Source organism: Trachymyrmex cornetzi, unplaced genomic scaffold, assembly GCF_001594075.2.
Source record: "Trachymyrmex cornetzi isolate Tcor2-1 unplaced genomic scaffold, Tcor1.1 scaffold23, whole genome shotgun sequence".
NCBI classification, from domain to species: domain Eukaryota; kingdom Metazoa; phylum Arthropoda; class Insecta; order Hymenoptera; family Formicidae; genus Trachymyrmex; species Trachymyrmex cornetzi.
This window is the reverse complement of record NW_017296956.1, coordinates 3256359-3269667: the sequence shown is the minus strand read 5'-3', so window position 1 is coordinate 3269667 and position 13309 is coordinate 3256359. Positions and strand designations below refer to the sequence as shown.

At 35.8% G+C, this 13309-nt stretch overlaps 2 protein-coding genes across 2 annotated transcripts in view; one reads left to right on the top strand and one right to left on the bottom strand.

The window, feature by feature from the left end:
* LOC108760683 (probable RNA methyltransferase CG11342) overlaps window positions 1-9355 on the bottom strand; it is a 27382-nt gene extending 18027 nt beyond the window's left edge. Inside the window, exon 1 of the mRNA XM_018506761.1 lies at window positions 9087-9355. The gene's annotated coding sequence lies outside the window, so the exon portion shown is untranslated. The remainder of the gene's footprint in view (window positions 1-9086) is intronic.
* A 344-nt stretch (window positions 9356-9699) lies between these two features.
* The window catches only part of trbl (tribbles pseudokinase 2), a 28457-nt gene continuing 24847 nt past the window's right edge, over window positions 9700-13309 (top strand). Inside the window, exon 1 of the mRNA XM_018506958.1 lies at window positions 9700-10612. The gene's annotated coding sequence lies outside the window, so the exon portion shown is untranslated. The remainder of the gene's footprint in view (window positions 10613-13309) is intronic.

The following is a 13309-nucleotide window of genomic DNA, read 5'->3' as shown; positions in this document are numbered from 1 at the left end:
GTAAACATATCTTAGATAGTATCATTTGCTAACATTTTTATCTAAAATAAAGATGGATTAATGCAGAAGATATAGTGATGCATTCAAGCGAGATGAGACGAGAAAATACCGATACCGAGATTTGGTCTCGACAAAAACAAATGATTGATAGGATATTCTCGTCTCGATAGGCCAATATTCTCGCTTTTCGAGATTCTCGAATTTTATCGCGAGACATTCAAGAATATCGATTATCTCGTTTCATTTTCGTTTGTAAAAGGCGAAAATGGAAGTAAATTCGCAATTTATAAATTATGTACGTCAAACAAATGACGGTGGTAATGTTTATTTCTTATTCCGATATTTCTCAGATTTTTTCGAAACGAGACCGAGACGAGAAAAACAAATGATATATGATAATCTTGGAAATTATATTTTTTTCGATACGAGAAATTCCGAGACGATATTTGAGATTCTCGTATCGAAATGCATCACTAAGAAGATATTTTAATAATATTTGCAATTTTTATCAAGCAAATCCGTCGGACCTTAATTGGAATCAAGCATATTGGAAGAAATCTCAACGTACTCGGATGGAGGACAGGGCTTCTGTGAAGGTCGATTCGCTGTATCGACGTGTCCTTCGCAAGAAAAGTCGCGGGTATCACGGTGAATGAACGTTGCCTTCATTGTCGGATTTCGCAATCTCCACGTCGCCGCACTTCGATGGAGGCCGTAGCTCCCGAGATCTTGAGATCTTGACGATCATAATACATGTCTGTAACCTTTTATAAAGCGCGCGCATAAAAAGAGAGAGAGATCTACAAATCTGCTCTTCTACGTTTAACGTTTTTCTTTTTAACAAGAAAATCATATTTAGTTTAATTTTTTTTTGTTGAGAGTTTTTAGAACGTTACGTGTCAAATAGTATACGGAAAATGTTGGGTCTTGTATTCAAATAATTTTTTATAACAGCGTTTATCACAATTTATTTTTTGCTTTAGGTAGTCCTTTAAAATGAACTTTATTTTATTTTAATGACTCAATATTTACCGGAAATGATTTTTTTTGTTATATACTAAGATATGCACATTCCACAAGATGAAAAGATTAAAATCGAAAACGCATATACAATACAATCTTTATAAGATATCTTGAAATAAGCAAAACCATTATGGCAATTAAAAATTAGCATTAAAAAATTTGCAACCGACTCTTTAGATATCGTAGACTTTTGTTTTTCGGCACAAAATATTAAATTAAATTTATCTCACGAGAAATGCTAATTAAAAATAAATCTTTAAGAATCATTTCTTGTAATCAATTTACACGCCATACCTTTTCACATACGAATTAACGGATCTCCGAAATTAATCGATGCGAAGTTCCGTGTCTACAAAGAATGACTCCTCGGTTTCTTAACTGACAGGCTGAATAATGAGCGAAGATTGGAGTCGCGTCTTCCCGCATGCGAAAGATAGTAGGCTTCTCTATCGAAGGAAGTAGCGCGTAATTTTGTGCTGGTAGGACGCGACTTCCGCGTTTCGGTTCCTGTTTGCGGCGGCACAAGGAGTTCCATATCGAGGGCAGATAACAGTCCCTGGTCGTACGCATGCGTCTGCGCTTCGTGACAGTAATTCTCAACATGATTCCCCACGAAAATGCGTGATTCTCCAAAATACGGTTAAACAAGAAATCTTTGTCACTTAATTATTTCTCGTTAATGCACAACATTAATGGAAAATTTTTATTTTTTAAATCGTGCAAATTTTAAGTTTTAATTGTGAGAGAAAGAATAAAGAAATACACACACTATATATAAATATGTCGATATTAGAGTTTATATTTACATTATTAATTTAATTAATGTCAAATTATATATTTTGAGTTATTTTTAATCATTTCTATGTATAGATCGCTGCTGTTCCTTGCAATATACCTTTAATTTCACTAAAATAATAGAATTAAATAATCTAATTCAAGAAATTAAATTACTATTTTGATATAACGACGTACATATGTTTACATACAATATTACTTCATCTTCTCGAAACTATCATTTCGAAACAAATTAAATTAGAAGTTCTGTACATATAACCACAAAGATCAGAAACAAAGAACTTTCAAGAATCTAATAAAAATAGTATTGATAAAACAATATTTCATTAAGATGTGTAATTTTATTATCTAAAGCTTTAATTATCTACTATTTCTCAAACGCCACAGTACTATGGGAACAATATATTGAGTACAATCTAATTCAGTTGCTTAACTTTTATAAAAATGAATATATTGCTCTGTAAAAAAAATTCTTCAATCAAAATACCAGACATTAGGAAACATGATTAATATCAAACAAATGTATGTATTTTTATTAATAAAAAAAGTTATAAACAATGGAAAAAGCATTGAAAAAGTATTAAAAAAAGAAAGTCGTAGTATATTGGAAAAAGAAAGGATATGCTGTATTAAAAAAATGTTTAAGGTTAAATTGAGAAAAAATAAAAATATAATGCTGGAGTTTAAAATTAGTTTTTTTTGTAACTAAAAACAATAAAGGTAATTACCGGAAAATGTTCAGAAATTTATACGAGATCAGTTCCAATTTAATGCGGTAAAGAACAATAAATGAAAATGAATGAGAAAAAATTGTGTAATATTAAATATAAATCTCTCTTTTTCTCTTCCCCCGCTTCCCTCAATATATTTACATAATATCCAGAAAAATATTAACAAAAAAAGTAATTTTTTCTTTACGTTTAATTGGAGGAAGAATATAATATTTTAAATATCAAATTAATATTCATAAAAGACTAGCACGAATAAGACTGATGTAATAAAACATACATTACAATCATGTACTCTCATATGATTAAAATCGATCGATCATTCGATAAAAGAGGAGGAGCATTGCTTAAATTGCTGATATAATTCCATTGTTTCGAAGAAATAACTAAACTAATCATCGGCCGGTTAAGCTGTACACAAGTAGCGATGAGTAATAATAGTCTGTGATTATCGACATCCGGTTTCTTAGCGAAACGATAGTTTCGCGAGCGGCAACATAAAATGGGACAATTTTCCGCGATTGCATTCCCCCGACTGTTTATTGCACATCATGGAGTCACTGGACTGTGCCATAATGGAAAGTTACATTAAATCGTGCAATATATTATGAAGACAGCGTGACGGTGCATGCGCGATTCACAAAAGGTAGTGCTTGCACGCTTGCACAGAAAAGCTTCGATCACTGCTTCTGATCACCTCTCTGATTAAGCGACGAGATTACAAGAAGTCCGTTTCGCATGCACCTTCAAGTATCTTGAAGTGACAGCGTGTAAGGTAAAATGGAACATTCGATTTACCATCGAGTAAGTAGGTCAATATATAATTATTCTTAATAATATAAATTAATCCTTATTCGTGAATATATAATTTGTGCAAATATAATTGTTATTGAGAAGTTATAAAAAGATGCAGATATATAATAATCTTATCATGAAAAAATATCAAATTATGTCCAATGTATATTTAGAAACGTTCGCAAATATGCTTCAAAAACGCAAAATTATTATTACCTTATTCGTTACATTTACCTACATCATGTGTGCTACTTATTACACATTGCGTCGAAACAATTGAATCTATCGCGTAATTTCCTTTCGTTTCTGAAGTAAACGAAATTATTTTTCTTACAAATGAATTGATAGACAAATTTTCGATGGACATTTCGCAATCAACAGAAAACTCTCTCATTTACATTAATAATGTGACATTTGCACCATCGGCACTGTCACGTGCCATATATATTACGCCAATATATATTTACGTCTTGTTTATTATGAGATGATGCAATTTAATAAGAATAGTGTCCTGTCGTTTCCTTTCCAAATTAATCTTGCTGTTGAAAAAATGATTGAAATGAGGAAAAATTTGTAAAGGATAAATTATAAATAATGAAAAAATAATAAAATGTGAAAATATAAGATGCTGTTACTTACATATTTCATCATTGTGCTATTTTAAAAGTAAAAATTTTGTCAAATGATGACACATCTCTTCTATTATTTTGTCAGTTTAAACGATCGAACAAAAATAGTCTCTTTGAAAATGAATATGATATTTCAACACATGTACATTTCTCGTTTTATTTTTAACAATTTTTTAATTTAAATTCGTGAATATTTTTATCATGTACAACGAGAAGAATTGTGTGTGTGGTAATACCTAATAAATCTCAAACTTTAAGGTTTTAAGTTTTAAAAAGTCTGGTAGAAAATAATATTGCTAAAATATATTTACCAAAGTGCCAAAACTATATTGCTTTTTTAAATCGTCGATTATTTAACTAATTTGGAAAAGTTAAGTTTTTCTCACCGAAAATATATCTCGCGTAAAATAGGAAGGAACGCATTCTCTCCTTGAAAATTATACTTTTTTTGAGTCTTATTTAAAAAATTATTAAATTTATGTCCCAATGAATCCATCACTTGGAGGAATTGAAAATATTGAATTGATTAAAAAAAATGTTCACCGCACGTGCGAGATATTCGGAGGGATCTTTGCATTCCTTCACCAATCTCCTCCATTGTTTTCTAATCAGCGAACAGGATTCCGCATATTTCTCGATGACTAACTTATACGAAGTCACGACGCGTAAATAACCACTGACAGAATCGTTCGAGAATCAAGGTATTGCATGCATGATAGCGATGACATCCGTTAGCTCATCACTCAAACATTACCGAAAATTTTTAGCGGCACGTTGGACGACGCAACTATTTGCATAACTTAAGCAAAGGTGTAATATTGTATTTTAAAACCAAATTCTTTGATGTCGAGAGAAGAAATAAAGTAAGAATATTAATATTAATATCTAAAATCAATTCATCATAAAATAATTCCTATTATTTATGGATTTTCGACACATACGAACACAATTCGACGTACAAAGAAAGTTGACAAAGGAATAAATCATCTGAAATTAAATCTTATATGTTCGCATGCCCAAGTCAATCGTCAATTGAGGATCTATATTAAGTAAGCGAAACTGTGGTGCATCGGAAATCGTCTGGACACGCGAAGACACAGTTAATAATTACTATCTCGCTATATCTATTAATCAACTAGTCCATTAATATCATTTTTTAAACAGAATTTGAATTTAAAATTTATTCTAAAAGCATTGTCCCTTAATTAACTACGTTAGCTGATAATTTTCTATTATATTAAGAAGTGTTACGAAGCGACGCATTAAAATCCTATTAAAGAAGAAGCAAATATCTCGCAAATTCGAAACATTTTCGAGACTGTTCTGCGTAATTTATTCGCAAACTCTCGAAATACGCAGAAATAAATTCACAGATACATGAACATTAATTACGTAGTTGTTTACCAAAAGCAAATTTTATTTCCGAATAAATTTCGCCCGATAGTACAGACTGCTAAATCAATGAACCGTCAACGGCGCAACTGGAGTCAGTCACGTGTCAATTTCATGATGAAGTATCCGCATAAATGACAACGAGTATGGAAAGATCGTGAAATATTAAAAAATCTTATTAAAAATACTAGCACCACACATGCGCGTGGTAAAGGATACCGTGGTGTCGTCATCCCTCCTGGAGATAAAACAGAACCAGTTCTGTGAATTGTTACTCGACGATAATTTCGACTGTTCTGAACGAGAGAAAGATAATCGTTATTTACATGTAGATTTCAGAAGAATTTTATCACTTAAAGGAAACAAAAGATATTCCCGAAATTCTTTGAATGTTTACTTCATTGGATCTACATCATTGTTTACTTTTTGACACTCGAATTATCTAAATTTGAACCAATGATTATCTATTTCAGATTTAAAGAGAACTATACAATAAAGGAGCATATAGCCACAGATAAAGATGTTTTTGTATATACAAATATTATATGTTAACGTATATTAATTCGAAATATATTACTTTATCTCTAAAAAAAACATCTTTAGCTGTGGCTACACATATGTTCCTTTATTGTATATTTATATTTTTAAACCACCTTCAAAAACTTGAAATTAAAGAGAACTGACTATGATTACAAATTAATAGCGTCTTAATCTCAAATCTAAATTAATCTCAAGAAGTCTACAATTTATCCATTTGATCTTGATTTTGAAAGTCATAATCAATATAATTGGTCACAATTGTCACGTGTATGATGAAAGAAAGAGGCTCTGCGCACAATGAAAGGAATATTACAAACACGAATAAATGTTAAACATTAGAAAAATAAAAAAATAGAAATAAATAATTAAACGTAACACACAATGGATTCACAAAGTATAAGACATATTAATATTTATCACGTTAAGGCCTAACGTATGCAATTTTTATATCTTCGGAAAGTTGGCAGAAAACCGAGATACTGTATAAACAATCAATTTAGTGTATATAATCGTGTACTGTGCATGATTGCGTATAACGAAATATCTTCCATTCTCATCTTCCTCCTTTAGAGAATTGCAAAACTGCAAATAAATGGCGAAGACATTCCTCTTGACGACGGTACATAACTGAGCAGGACAGAGAAGTAAAAATGTCCCGAGATAAATTTTCCCCAAGCGGATCTGGATAAGAGCGGAAATATCTCGACTGGACGAGGCTACGATATTCTTCAAGCGTTTTCAAACTATTCATGCACTTTTGTTAATCTCGTACCGTTATTATTATTATTGCAAAAACAAATATTGCGATATAACGTCGACGGTGTCCGGCGTTGTCGAAACGACAGCGCGACGGACGGCAATAGCGGCGGCGACGATAACGCGCGCGCGAATCACGCGGACTTTCCGGATCCCGTCCCTCTCGTAAAACGGCCGTCACGTCGCGCTGTCGTATTGCGACAAGCCACGCCGGCCACGCGGCGCGTATCATTTACGGAGTATATCGATCGGGCCGTCATCCTCTTTCTTCGTGCTTTATCGCGCTTGCTCCGCGTCCAGCTGATCTTTGCTGTGCCCGGCACCCATGTATGCAGAATGGTGTGCGAGATGAAAAAAAAGGTGGCCCCGGATTGACCAATATCCGGCGGCGGCCGGAACGCGGGGGATACGTTTGGAAACGAAGGCCTGGTCTGACTCGAACACGATCCAAGCGCCACGCAATCGTGGCCTTATCTGTCTTCGTTTCTCTCTCCCTCCCACCCTCTCTCTCTCTCACACATTAGTAAAATTATAGCATGCTTGAAATTCTAAATTGTCTACGTGCACCTGAACTTTTATTTTCTTTCTATATAAATTTTTCTTTTTCAATATTGTTTTGTATAAAATACAATGTTTCCTTCTATTATTACATGATCAGTTTTGTACTAGTGTTTTTGCGCTTGAGGGGACTTACACTCCCAGAGCACTTAATAAATGATGCTTTTCTCTCTCTCTCTCTCTCTCTCTCTCTCTCTCTCTCTCTCTGTCTCTTTCTCCCTCCCTCTTTCATTTCGAAATATAAGCGAGTATGGCTATATACATGTCCGCAATACCTAAAGTCGGTTTGCGTGTGCACTTCGGAGTGTGTGTACGGAATATATATTATAGAAAATATATACAAATCGACAGTTTACCACGTACCTGTACAATGTACATAGACACATGTTAAAGGTAACTGTCAATTTTAGAAAATGAATTTGATTATCCTAAAGTTTTTAAAATTTAAACCGTGTTGCAATGTTCGTGCTGCAATATTACTTTAATCACGTTTTATAAAAGCTTTATAATTAATATGAAAATTTATTTTGTTAATATTACGTCGTTTCTTTTCATTTATAAATTCATTTATATAATTCATTTTGCAGAATACTTTTGTTACTTTGAATATAAAAAATAGATAAAATAACATGTTGCTTCATGTAAAAACGGTTAACTCGTATTTCCGCTCCTGAAATGGTTTTTTAAATCTTTCAGTAATGGTTTGTAAATCATTTTCCAACATTTCTCTGATGTCACATTCTCCCATTAATACATTTTTAAAGTCTCATTGCGAAAGAAACCATATAGAATTACGTGAGCAACAAGTGCAAAAATTACTTTACAAAAAAGTACATGCATTTCCGCTGTAAATCATGCGATTTTTACACTTGTCGTTCGTATGATTTTATATACTTTTTTTTCTACAGTGTGGGAGACCCGTCACGGTCATACGTGGGTGAAATTACATGCCCTTATACGCGCAATTGTTTAAAGCGTGCCACCCGCGCGCAACGAGAAACGTTAAGGTAGGTCAAGGGCGCGTTGCGCCGGACGAGTCTCTCGTTCGTTGAGATCTCACTTGTTTGGAGAATGTATACGCGTGAATTTTTAAGATCTTCTCTCAGTCTTACCATCTTTCCACATTGAAAAATCTCGGTGCATAGATATTCAAAATAAATCGGATCCACCAAAATTCTTGCTAAATATATAGATATAATTTGCGATTTCGATAAAGGTAATTGCAATATTCGAGAGTAAATAATTAATAAAGATAAATAATAAATAATAATAATCAATAACAAATAGTTAATAAATAATAATAAATCATTAATAAGTGATTAAGATAATTTCAATGTTTGAAAGTAAAGTCCCAAGGAATTTTCTTTTTATGATTAACAATAATTTTAAAACTAATTGAAAAATATATTATTTATTTTCTTTGTTATTTTTAATTTATTTTTTATTATATTCATATGCATGTAATAAGGCCCAATGTCAGAGTTAAAAAACAATTTTTTTCGTTCATTTACAAATATTCTATATAAACAATATATTTTATTTTTGTAAATGAACGAAATAAAGATTTGTGATTCTCACTTAGTTTATTTCAATATTCTCATAAATAGAATTAAAAAAAAATAAAATAAATTATGGTGGACCATATTCGACTCAGGTATCTTACACGTTGAAACAGTTGACAAAGTTGATACGACCGCGTGTCGCGATTCGAAGAGTCCACGTATTAGTATTTACACATGTCGGAGGGGACGGCCAGTAGCGTCTCTCGCGACCGGATACCTCTGATCATACTTTATCCTTTTCGCGTGGATCGGCGTGTTTGCTTCCTCTGTAGAAAGATACAGATAAGATACGCGTATCTCTTACGTACCTCGATGTTATTATTAGGCACCCATCTGTCGCTTCTGCGAATATTGGCTTTCCCAATTTCAGCCAACCGTTCTTACGACAACGATCAACCGCGTGCGCAACAGTAACACGTGTGGCGGCAACGCGTGATGTAACACTGTTCCCGTTTCCGGCGATTCAAGACACACTTCTGCATCCCATCATCTCATTGACCTCCGAAAAGGGTGACAAGTTTGGAATGGGAACATTGTTACGTAGGTATTCCACACGTGTGTCACTTTTACGAACTCAATAATTTAAAAACATCTTGAGATCTGTTGGATTAAATTGATTGCAAACGCACGGATTAAATTGATTACTATTAGCGCTTTAATATTTTTAACAAATATTAAATATCTTCAATTGCTTCAATTAAAAAAAAAATAAAAAACAGAAAATCGCCTTATAGTCTGTTCGCGTTGCTTGCACTTTTGGCACTCGATACCTTCGCTTTCTCTCTTTTGAAGGCAAAATATGTGTCTATCTCATTTTAAGTGCAAAAATATTTGAGAATTTCATACAACGCGAACAGATCTATCGGTGCGTTAAAATATTAAAAATATATCTTAAACAAATTTATTACGCTTAAACAAATTCAATCGCTTCAATTTAAAACAAATTTAAAAAGTAGAAAATCGCCTTGGTGGGTGTAGTAAAACGTTTCATACGCACTGTGCTTGCGTTCAGATATCCAATATCGTTCAATCGAATTAAAGAAAGAATCGCGATATCGGTATACCCGGTGCACATACGTACCGTTCGATACAATCGATACCGGGTGAAGTAAAATAGAAGAAACACAAACGGTTGCAGAAAAGACAGGATCCACGAGCGGCCTCGCCGGAACTGCCGGGACGACCGATGTTAGCCGAAGGCGCGCGTTCGCGTCCCTCCGTCAAGCCACGGCGCGGCCGAAGATCACCGAAGCGCCACTCAGTGCCGCTGCGCTCCCGGCCGACTCGAACGGTTACGTTCGCGTTCGCTCGTCCACCAGCCCGCAGTTGTCAGCTGCACAATGGCGACGTTAGTTCGTGTTCGCTCTTTTTGCTGCCGCCGTCGTTTCTGAGCGGTGGGCCGGCCCAAACGTTGGACCGTCCGTTGCGCGGATACCACGAGTCTCTCGCGCACGCTCTCTCTTTCTTTGTCTCTCTCTCTCCCCCTCTCTCTCTCTCTCTCTCTCTCTCTCTTTCTCTTTTAAGTCTCGTCCCCGAGAGCTCATCGCGGAGACAAATATCAACGGCCGCGTTTCGGAAACGAAAGTAGCGAACCGACGCGTCGCGTCTCCGTCGACGTGACGCAGCAGCCGACGAGAAGTGAGCCAAGAAGAAAAGGAGAAAGAGGAAGAAGAGGAAGAAGAAGAAGAACAAGAAGGCTCCGAGGTCGATCGTAGCGATTAAGCTCGATCGCGGTGCCGCTCGCGGACGTCCAATCGTCTTAACCAACCTACCTACCCCACCGATTCAGGAACGACGCACGGCGACAATTACGAAGGAAAATAAAAACACGAAGGTAAAGTTCTGTCTCTGTACGTCGATGAGAGAGAGAGAAAAAAAAAAGAAATGGAGCCCCGAAAGGGAGTCGAGGGTGTGCAACCTACCCCTGACTCGCAGGAAACGCGCTATCGACCGTGGAATACTACTGGGGGGATGCCTTCGCGTTTCGCGGGGTGGAAAACGGCGACGAACAGCGCGACATCCCTCCCCCCAAGTGCTTGTGTGTATACGTCGTCGTCATCTGACCGCGCGTGTACACGATCTTGCGCGACTCCAGTCAACTCCAGTGCAAAGTGCAGTGCTGCCTATTGCATCGACGCTATTATCGCGAACGTCTGTTTCGTCGCCTCCGGCGTATCTGCCGGTCCGGACTTTATTTTCGAAAAATATCGTGTATAAAAATACTAGGGAAATCTATGATGTTACGTGACGTACTCTCTAAATTCTTTGGAGTAGAATCTCACTTTAAAGAATGAACATTAAGCCGGTCTTGAAAAAGAGTGAAGCTCAAGTCTTTAAAGTGACCAATCACAGAGTCTATTATTTTCCTCACAACTGACTAATTAATTCCTTAGGATTTCAGGCTTAGTCGTTTTACGCCTTAAAATCTCATTGTAGACGCCACTTTAAAGACTTTTGAAATTGAGAACTGAGCCTCACTCTTTTTCAACACCGGCTCAATTTTCAGTCTTTAAAGTGGCGTCTACAATGAGATTTTGAGGCGTAAAACGACGAGATAAGCCTTTAAGTCCTAAGAAATTAATTAGTCGCAGTTGTGAGGAAAATAATAGACTCTGTAATTAGTTAATTTCTTACGGCTTATTAAGCTTCAATTTTACGCCCTAAAGTCTCACTGTAGACGCCACCGAAGAGTGAGATTAAGTAAAAGTTTAAGAGAGTACGCTGTAATATTTTCGTACATTTCGCCTACTCCGCGGCTCGTTAAATTTTTTTTCCGCGTGAAACGGCAGTTAACGAGTGCGACTCTACGTTTTCGCGACCTACGCGCTCGCGTTTCCGTCGTCGCGCTACTTTCGCGCGTCCGTGGCATCGAAAGCCAATTAAATGACGGAACTGCAACGGTCCCAGTTCCCGGGAAAGTATTCACCAGACGGATAAGCGAACAACAGTAATTTACAACAATCATTGTTTGATTAACTCATACGGCACAAATCGTTCCAACGATATTGCAATAACATTGCAAACGTTGCAGCAATGTTCCTGCAAGTTTCCGTGACGTATGGAAAGCAAAGCTAATATTACACATTATTGTGACTTCTTACTTGTTGACGTTATAAATTAATCACAGTTGGATAATTATATCGCAATTCAATGTGCATCGCTATAATTTTATCAATTTAAATTGTACTTTGGAATATTTCCGGGATGTTTAGAAATTCACAATCGTTGGTCGATCAAAAGTTAAAGTCATGCTCTCGTTGAATAATGATTCTACAAATATGAATCGCAATCATTTCCTGATAAGACTCGGAAGTATAATGTATCATTAGAAAAACCGAGAAATTCGTATCAATTCGAATGTGCTGTTAAGTACACGCATTATGTGAAATTACGCTTATTAAGTGTATTAGAGTAAGAATTATCTCTTGAGAACTTTTATCAAGTCTCCTCACTTGAAAGACTCTCGAGCCTTCAGTCGAGATCCTTTGGCTTTCGTTTAGGAAATATTTGGGTTTGCAACCTTGACGTTTGTCGCACGGGTAATGTTTTTTTTTCTCCTTCCGTTGTTTATTTCCACTGATTGTGAGTCAGCGTACGCTCGCGCTGAATGAGCGTGTTTATGTTGAATGAGCGATTTGACGCAGGCACTAAAACCGGTACGATCGCAGGCGAGTTTACATTCCGTGAGACACCACCGGCGATATGCAAACAATCTGTTTGTTCCCGACAAAAGGAACGTGACAGCTGATGCGAGATCTATCTTTTTCAATCTTTTAGCGAATTCGATTGGATACACTCGGTGCGTACAGACTTCTATATAATGGCGTTTTCGGCCCGACCGGGTTTGCACTACCTTAAATTAATGACGTCGTCGTGCTCTCCTATTGTATAGTAAAGCGTGTAACGTCTAACAATAGCAAAGCGTTTTCCAACTCAGTTGGTGGCAAACGCTACTAGTATACTACTAGATTGCTAACTTTTGAAAGAGTGACTCGAATTTTTATGTATCCATGTACGCGTGCCTCAAGAGACGTACTGAGAAACGGAGAGAGATGCTTGTATATGAGTTAGCTCTTCTGATGGATTTCCGGCCCACAAAGGTCACAATGAATTAAAGATTATGAATTAAAAGACTATGAATTAAAGAGTCTAGTAGTATATACAATATAGCAGTCGGTCATAATACTGATGCATATTAAGGACGTACACAAATTGATGTAAAAATGTGTTTAATGTAAATAAAAAAAAAACGGGTTAAACCGTGAAGTTCTTTCTCACCACATTTTATTGTGCTGTTACATAAAACATGTATTCAAAATATTTGTATTTCATTTTTACAATCAGATTAAATCAGCGTATAACGGTTTTAATATGCATCAGATATCCAGAAGTGTGTGTTTTAAAGTTAATTATTTTTAAATTTCTCTCCAAGTACCTCGTAAGAGTAACTTAATGTAAATATTGAGTGCGCATTAGCGCGTCCAATCGAATTCGCTATTTGACGCCGGAAATTGTACTTCTCTCGGGTGGG